We start from the raw sequence: 9,757 nt of genomic DNA, 5'->3' as shown, positions 1-9,757 counted from the left end.
CACCTCAGTGGGAAGTCTGTGGGAAGGAAAAAGTGTGGCAGAAAACGCTGCACAACGAGAAGAGGTGACCGGAACCTGAGGAAGATTGTGGAGAAGGACCGATTCCAGACCTTGGGGGACCTGCGGAAGCAGTGGACTGAGTCTGGAGTAGAAACATCCAGAGCCACAGTGTACAGGCGTGTGCAGGAAATGGGCTACAGGTGCCGCATTCCCCAGGTCAAGCCACTTTTGAACCAGAAACAGCGGCAGAAGCGCCTGACCTGGGCTACAGAGAAGCAGCACTGGACTGTTGCTCAGTGGTCCAAAGTACTTTTTTCGGATGAAAGCAAATTTTGCATGTCATTCGGAAATCAAGGTGCCAGAGTCTGGAGGAAGACTGGGGAGAGGGAAATGCCAAAATGCCTGAAGTCCAGTGTCAAGTACCCACAGTCAGTGATGGTCTGGGGTGCCATGTCAGCTGCTGGTGTTGGTCCACTGTGTTTTATCAAGGGCAGGGTCAATGCAGCTAGCTATCAGGAGATTTTGGAGCACTTCATGCTTCCATCTGCTGAAAAGCTTTATGGAGATGAAGATTTCATTTTTCAGCACGACCTGGCACCTGCTCACAGTGCCAAAACCACTGGTAAATGGTTTACTGACCATGGTATTACTGTGCTCAATTGGCCTGCCAACTCTCCTGACCTGAACCCCATAGAGAATCTGTGGGATATTGTGAACAGAAAGTTGAGAGACGCAAGACCCAACACTCTGGATGAGCTTAAGGCCGCTATCGAAGCATCCTGGGCCTCCATAACACCTCAGCAGTGCCACAGGCTGATTGCCTCCATGCCACGCCGCATTGAAGCAGTCATTTCTGCAAAAGGATTCCCGACCAAGTATTGAGTGCATAACTGAACATAATTATTTGAAGGTTGACTTTTTTTGTATTAAAAACACTTTTCTTTTATTGGTCGGATGAAATATGCTAATTTTTTGAGATAGAAATTTTGGGTTTTCATGAGCTGTATGCCAAAATCATCAATATTAAAACAATAAAAGGCTTGAACTACTTCAGTTGTGTAGTAATGAATCTAAAATATATGAAAGTCTAATGTTTATCAGTACATTACAGAAAATAATGAACTTTATCACAATATGCTAAGTTTTTGAGAAGGACCTGAACATCGCTTCTGCTGTTGCCCTTCGACTGAAAATTACAACCAAAAGCAATACAAAGTGGCATTGGATCAGTATTTTATTTTCCAAGTTGTGTTGTGGTAAAAATAGCAACTGGTAGCACCAGTAGCTCACTGAGTGCAACCATTTTACATCATAAAATATTGGCACTCCCATAGGATTTTTTTTAAATAACCACAAATGTAACTGAACAATAATGACTGTTTTCAAAGTTTTCCCACTAACATCCAGTAACATTTTAATTGTCCTTTGAATAAAATTGTCTAAAATGAAATAAGAACTGACCATCCAATGACTGCGCCAACTTCATTCATTAAAAATGAGTAACGAGTCAGAAAACTCTTGCTAAATGACTAGCTCAAATGTATTCCTCCTTTAGGGCTGAAATCACCGTTTTCACCTTATCAAAAATCTGACAGTTTTAGTCTTATTAGATTTGTCATTAATAATACATACAGACAGCAGAGGTAGCAGGCAATTATAGCTGATGTCATTTGAAGACAGACCTGGCTTGAGGTTCTGTATTTTCTGTATCTTCCAGTGGACAAAATTGCCTGCAAACTTTTTTATTCACTCACTAAATTCTTCTGATATATTCACAAAAGTTATGGTTGTGGACCTTTAGCAGAGTCACAGTTTCTTTTTTCTCACCCAATATATGATTTGCTTTTTGGTATGAATTGCACCGCAGCTCCTGACATGATATGCAAGTCAGCGGAAAAGTGCAGAGGAGTTTGACTCCTGCTGCCGGAGAAATTTCACTAAAAGAACAGGCACTGATATTAACCCCCTGAGGCCTGAGTTTATTTAAAAAATCCTCCAAAAAAAAAGCCCCTGTGCTGGTGGGGTGACCAAATGTAATCTTCAAATGCAGGAGGGGTGGCCTGATTAGATTTAGTACCTGGTTCTGAGGCTCTGCAGAAGCTCAGAAAACGATTTACAGATGGCCACAGGTTGAGGATGGACAATGAATATAAACCCAACGCTGTCCAGGGGAGAGACTGAACAAAATGAACATAAATCTGGGAGCCGGCTTAAACCGCAGACTGGGGTTGTAAGATAAGACACCATCAACCTACTGAGACAAGAATATTGAACTGGAATCTTAATACTGCTTTGACCTTAGCAAGGCCTAGACAGTCTCTTTTTTCTTGGTCGTCTAAAAATATTTTGCGCCATTGGTCTCATTTGTGTACCTTATTTCTGTTTCCAATGTCAGATGTTTGCTTGAATTTCACAGAAAGAGAGTAATATCTATGATTCTTATATAGCTTGGAACACAGTGTATTAGTCAAGTTTCAGAATGTCCACAGATCATTTGAGAGATTGGCTCAAAAGTGGTCCAAAACTTGTAAAGTTGACAAAAATAAGGGCATAGAGGTCTTAAAAATAGCTGGCTTTAGAATCCACCACACAAAGATCATCATATTTGTGTCCTAGGCATCAAACAGTTTGAATTCCCCTGGTTTAGGTCATACGAGGTCACCCCAGATCAAAGTCTACACTCATAGTTTTATCTTACTTCTTGTTTTCCAAATATTAGCCAAGAGTTTCGCGTTTCTGGACCCTTCAGAGAAGTGGGTCAACCATTCTAACCTACTTGTAAAGCACAAATCAAAAGGCATCCCTGCTCCAGAAGTTTTGTGGTATGCTTTTATCTCATTCCCACAGAATTTCAAATAGCGTCTATATAAAAATAAACAATGTCATTTTGTAATGTCAGTATTAGGGCTGTCATTACCGATTATTAGTAATCGATTGATTATTCTGACGATAAATCGGGTGATCGGATCATTTTTTGTGGTAATAAAATTAGACCTAAGCAAGCAATACACTTACTTAAAATGCATATATATAATATATAATAGCAATGAGACAATAATAATTGTTTGAAATAAAATATCAAAAGCAAGTAATTATATGGTTTTATTGAACCAAACTGTTCAAATGCATGTATTATAAACAATAGAGCTAATGTATATTATATGCATTATAACAAATGCATGCAGAGGGCGCCACCGGCCTGACGATTGTTTTCACAATGTCACGATAAAAGTCACAATGAATAGTAAGTGTCTTTAGAAAAATAATGATGCATATAATTATTTAATTAAATCGCACCTTTGTGAATTCACAATAACACTATCCCTGGTAGCACACGTGCATTACTAAAACGTCTATTTGACGTCTGCAAGATGTATTTTTTAGAGTGTTTGATTATCTGCAATACGTCTATTGGACGTCTTCTATCAGATGTCAAATAGACGTCTGTTAGATGTCTTTAAGATGTTTATGGCTTAAAATGTATGTAAAAATGACATCTTACAGATGTCTATCAAATGTTTTGTACACAGCAGATGCTTTTCAGATCATTCATGTGCTATCTGGGATACGCTATAGTTTTAAATGGTTTTAATATTTTGGACTTAGAAAATGGTCTAAAAATGCATTTCATGGGTTCTTGTCCATGGAATGCACCACTTCTGGTATTTGCCACTTAATATGGGAAAAATGTCTTAGTTTTTTTTTTTTTTTTTTTGTAATCGAGGCGTTGTGACAGCCCTAGTCTGTATTAACAACTAATAACAAGTAAATAGTAGTTCATTTCAGAATGGATCAATTATCTTATTTCAAACACATGCACTATACAAGCTAACCTTTTTCATCTTTTCCAAGGAAGACTTTATGAAATGATCTGTTTGCTTCGTCTTTCCATACATTGAGTCCTCTAAATGTCCTTCTGTCAAAATCCTTGTCATATAAAGAAGTCTTAGCTATTTTCCCCTAAAAAAGTAACCTTATAGTTCCTAGTTTTGTTTCACTCATATCAACCTTATCCTGATTAGACCTACATTCATACTATGACCTCTATAGAATGTCACAGAAGCTCAGTCTCAAACTGTGCAGTCATTGTTGGGGTCGTCCATGTTATCGCAAGAGTTTTTATTTCCACTCTTTCTTCTCAGTCACTTTGATAGAGCTTGCCGCTGAAAGGCGTGAGCAGGTATAGAAATGGACTGTGTTTTAGAACTGCACTCATATTTACTTGAATCTGTGAGTCGAAATTGAGTTCTGTGTGTATTTGGGTTTGTCCATCTCCGAATGAAAGCACAAAAGTCTGCTTTCTTTGCTGTATCTTCACAGTATGCCTTGGCTCCTCTCTGATTTTTATCACCTACTCAGATCTAATCTTTCTACGTCTTAACACTTGCTGGGTACTTAGTGAAACGTTGGATATTTGACACGTCTTAATCCCTTTCAGTTGTGACTACCTCAGAGGAATACATGAGAGCCTTTTTGATAAAGGGACTGAATCAAGTAAGACCCTCAAGCTTAGCCCCTCTGGCAGGTGAAACCCCAGAGGGAGGACTGCTGGTTTTTGATAAGGAAATCCAATCGGTGCTGTAAAGGAGACGTTTAGCATACAGAGAGTCTGAAAGCGGTGCCTGGTTCTTTTTGGTTCCTCACTTAACACCTGATGAAATTGCAAGCCCTTTTCTACAACAGTGTTCAGGAAAGATCAGGCCAGTAGACAAAAGAATACTGGGTGAAAGCTGAGCTTGTTTCATCTACAGACGTCAGAGGGTTCTATGTTGATGGCCAAATATAAGAACGGTTGCTCCAAATTGAGCCACACCATTCTCGAGATGTTGAAATTTCTGCAAGATCTTATTTAGTATCAATACTGTTAATTTAAAATTAAGAGTTGTAAAAGACGAGCCGAAGAAGCACCATGAAACCCTTGTCCACATTCAGTTTGATTCTGAGGGACGTATGGTCGGAGTTGTTTTTACGTGGCATGTTCTGTGAGTTTTTGGGAACTCTTCTTTTTCTCTTCATCAGCCTCTCTTCTGTCTTACTATGGCCATATACAGGGCCTCTTTCATGGGACTCCATCACAGAAGAACCCCTCCCGACATTGGACTCTTCTTTGACATGCTCACCCAACCCGCTGCATGTTTCTTTAGCCTTCGGAGTATCGCTAGCCCTGGCCTGTGTCTGCCTTGGTGAGGTGCACCTCAACCCAGTGGTTACCCTGGCATTGGTTGCAGGCTTGAAGGTGAACCCCTGGCGGGCTGTCCTGTTGGTGGGAGCCCAGCTGCTTGGTGCCCTCAGTGCATGTGCTCTCCTGTTAGGCATTACACCGACTGCCCTAAAGAGCAACCTGGGGGTTAATGAGGTGAGATTTTTCAGGTCCTAAAGGTTTCTCTTAAGTCAGGGGTGTCCAAACCAGTTCCTGGAGGGGACAGATCATTAGTATAGTTTCCAAGACCTGAAATGGATGGGTCAGATAAGGGAGACATCTGTTGGGATGCCTCTGGTTTCTGGATCTTCTGATGTCTTTATTCTGGATCGTCAGACTTATGTATCAAACTGTATATCTGTGCTCTTCTGATTTCTGTGCTCTGGATTTTCTGATCTCTGTATTGTACCCTCTTATTTCTGTGCTCTGGATCCTTTTATGTTTGCATTCTGTTATCTGTGATCAGTGTGGCCAGCTTTTTCAGGATAAGAATTAAATGTAGTTTAATGACCATTTGATTTCTCTCGAGACCTGTGAAAATCTTATTTAAAAGAGACCACTTAAATTTATCTAAAACATTTTTGTGTCTGTAGTTCATGTGCTTGCTCAATAAAATCAAGGCTTTTATTCACCATTATTATGTTAACGCTAGGTAATTACCAAGCGATAAAGCCATTCTCATTTATTCCACAATGTAATTTAATGATTTCCTGCAAATTATTCTTTATTTCATTGTGACATACAAAGTGTTTTTCTTTTAATTCTCCAATTAGGCAATTCTGCTTGTTATTTTGATTAAGTGTAGATGGTTGATAGTTAACCAAATGCATAATGTAGAAATTGGATTGTAAAAGTAGAAATGAAAGCAACCATATTATATTCTGTATTATTCCTGCTCAGCATGATATGACATCTCAATGCACCTATCAAAAGTGGAACACTGTGTTTTATTCTGCATTTTCCTTTTTATGTTCTTTTTGGCACAATGCAGATCTGTCAAAAAGTTTGTAATAGTAAACAGAAATAAAGAAGCATTGTGGTAGAAAGATTGAACATTCAAAAGTGTTAGAAAGATACAGCTAAGCTTTGGAAAATCAGAAATGAGAGATAAGTCTAGGGAAGGAACAGGTCTGTAAATCACTGAGCAGAAGGAAACAGCAGGAGAGTGTCAAAATAAGAATGAGCAAGCGAAATATAAAGTTTGATTGCAAATGTGTTCTCTGTGTGTGTGTCAGTGAAAGTGAGGAAACAGCTAGATGAGCATAGATGGATGGCGGGAGATAGAGAGTAAGAGAGAGAGAAAGGAAGAGAAAATAGTTTGCCAGGTAATTGGAGTGAATGAGGAAAGGAGATAGAGGCAGTCGGAAAAGACAGATAGTGTCCAACAATAACAGATAAAACTCCACTTACCCTCCTTCAGGTGGCCCCGGGGGTATATCTGTATCAGGCTCTGTTAGTGGAGATGGTGGTTACATTTCAGCTAGTGCTGTGTGTCCAGGCTGCCACTCATCCCAAATCAGCATTTTCCTCCGTGGCCCCCGCCATCATCGGCCTGTCCGTTACCCTTGGTCATCTTGTGGCGGTAAGGATGACTGATGAGATTTCTCTGGTCTTTATTTAAGGTTATGAATAAAATGGTGGTCATTTTTACACATTTGTTTTGTTTATGTCTTTTGATGAAAATGTTCTTTAAATGTAGCCAATATTTAGTTATGTCATAACTTAAGTTAATTTTTCTCTGTCTATGAAGAGCTAAGAACTTCTGGCAAACATCTGCGGCATTTTTTTTTTCTGAAACATAAATTAACTGCTTGTTTGCCACAAATAAATAGGGAGAGATTTGGCAAGAAGTTTGAATTTGGCAGGAGACTTATAGTTGCCCTGTGGTGTTTGGTCGGCAGATTGGCTTCACAGGCTGTGGAATGAATCCTGCCAGGTCATTTGGTCCAGCTGTGCTAACTATGAACTTCCACAATCACTGGGTGAGTAAACAAACCTCATGTGGTAGAAAACAAAATCATCAGATATAAGATATATATTTGTTATATATTTGGGTGAACTATTCCTGTAAATATATAAAGACTGACACGGAAGAGAAGAAATTGTTGAATAAAGTCATTAGTTTTGTTTTATTTGTGCACAAAAAGTATTATCGTATCGTTTTTATAAATAATAGTTGTATTTCATAACAGTATTTAGTATTTACTTTCCTCAGAGGACATTCAAACTAATGTTTTATTGTGAATATGAAATTTAGCTGAAGAATAAATGCTGTATTCCTTGTTCCTAGTTCTAAAGTGATGTTTTCGAATTAGTAATGGAGGCTTGGGCTCAGCTGTTAAACTGCAAACTGAGATTTGAATCCGTGGCGGAAGGAAGTAGTTCTGCACAAAAGAGGGTTTTTAAAAACACTGCATCGTTGTTTCTTATGTATTTACACACTCATGCTGTCGAACTGTTGTATAAACACAATATCACACTCAAAGCCATACGATATGGCTGTATATCAGCATGCTGTGATTAACTACAGCACAAGACCACTACGGCCGAATCACAGCCATGCCAATATAACGTTACAGCTATATCGCACTGCTACAATTAACTAAATTGTTAATTAATAAAAATATGAACTAAGTTATTGTTTTAACAAACAAACTTAACTTGTAATATACATCATGCAGGTTTATTGGGTGGGGCCTTGTGCTGGTTCTCTCCTTGCCTGGCTACTGCATGACCTGGTGCTCCATCCTCGTTGGAGCTGCCTTGCCGACTGGGTGACTGAATGTAAAGAGACCCTCCTGAAAGATCTTTCCAAGCAGTCTAGAGGTCCTGAAAACCATATGGAAGCATAGACATTCATCAATATAAGCTATGTATCTCCATGCATTATTCCAGGTCATCCAATTTGTTTATAAGTCTTTACTAACAAAAGCAAGTTAGTGCAACTTTAGACCATCTATTATACAGAGTTTGGCGGATTACAGGTATGTAATTTTGAGCTCAGACTCTTATGAAACCATGTACTCAGAAACCGTTCAAACAGCACCTGATCCAGCATCTAATCTCTCGCTCCGTTGGCGCGACACATGGACGTATAGCCAAGCAGTCTGTGTGTGTTTTTTGCATTAGTGTGTTCAGCTAAAATAAGCTTGCTTTTTTATTAGTTTAAATGCTATTGTGTGCTTCTCTGCTGTTGTTTTGTTTTTTATTGTTTCCTATATCTTTTCCTCTTCCCCTTAGGTTTTTATGTCTTTGTGTAGTTTCATCAAATAAATTCTGTGCAGCACAGAATGTTGCCAATGTCAGAAAATGAGATGAAATTCACTCTGGGCTTATAACTATTTAACACTTCTCATTTTGTTGTAAACATTGTTTTGGGTTTACTTAATGGAAATGCGTATAACTTTAAACAAACAATAAGAGAATAAAATGTATTGCGTATTTATGCACTCCTGTGAAATTATTAACCTCAATTTCTATAGTTCTTTATACAATACAGATTGTGTCAAAGCATCTCTAAGACAATAGTGTCATTATTTAGCTCAATCAGTTCATTGTTGGTTTAGTTCATATCAATAACAGAGGTCATCAGTCTGAAATGAGTTCAGTTCAGCAGCTCTACAATAGGCAGTGTTTTTATTCAACTTGAGTCAGTTCAATGTTGATTCAATTCAGTTTGATACAAGCAGCGATGTTGCAAGATGCGATTCAGCTGTACTTTGGATGGTTAATGGTAATTTTTTTATTATATTCTTGTTTGTTAAAATAAAGGTAATGTAGTTAATAAAAAAGAACAATTACACTTTACAGAATAAAACAAATAGATTTTTTTTTTTTTTTTTGACATGAGAAAGCACAGGAAAAAAAGTTACATTTGGAAAATACCCAAACATACTATATATGTATGTCCCCTAGGGGTAGAATGCAATAAACCAAGTAGAAAAGACATTCGCCACACCTACATAGATAAACAACTAATAAGTTTACTGGAAGGCATGTTGAAGCGGGTCAATTTTTCATACTTAAAGAGCAGCTGAGTTGCTTCAGGGTGCACTCAGACCTAAATCTGCAACAAATCTAAAAGGGAAACCGAAAAAAAAAAATGTAATAAAGTTTTTGCAATTAGATGAGTAGCTATATTTGATGGAAGTGTGTAATCTCTTCGGGTGAGACTTCCTGAGTTTGGCCTCTGCTTACACAATTCTGTCACTTTTCTGCTAAACTGTTCCTCCCTTTTTGTCAATTTTGAGCTGTTCAACTTTTAGTACTTTTTGGTAAATTAGTGTTATTAGTAGTTTCAGTTCATTGAAAGGTGTTGATTAAAAATTGATGGAAGTTACTTTAAACCAGCAAATTCCTAATAATAAATGCCACAAAATCCTCACCAAACATCAAGGAAATTTGTGACATGTACCTCATTTTATCTGAAGGAAGCACATCGGAAACATACACCCACAAGTGTCATGTCAATAACCACAGAGTAGTATAACAAGTGCTATCTCCCAAAGGAACAAAACAACATTAAGTTCTTCCTGGTGACAGAGGGAATTGTGTAAA

At 38.2% G+C, this 9,757-nt stretch overlaps 1 pseudogene; it reads left to right on the top strand.

The window, feature by feature from the left end:
- LOC141322793 (aquaporin-1-like) overlaps window positions 1-8,052 on the top strand; it is an 11,441-nt pseudogene extending 3,389 nt beyond the window's left edge.
- The last annotated feature ends 1,705 nt before the right edge of the window (window positions 8,053-9,757 follow it).

The sequence above is a fragment of the Garra rufa genome, chromosome 1 (assembly GCF_049309525.1).
Source record: "Garra rufa chromosome 1, GarRuf1.0, whole genome shotgun sequence".
NCBI lineage: Eukaryota > Metazoa > Chordata > Actinopteri > Cypriniformes > Cyprinidae > Garra > Garra rufa.
The sequence above is the reverse complement of the archived record's forward strand: the minus strand, read 5'-3'. Positions and strand labels throughout refer to the sequence as shown.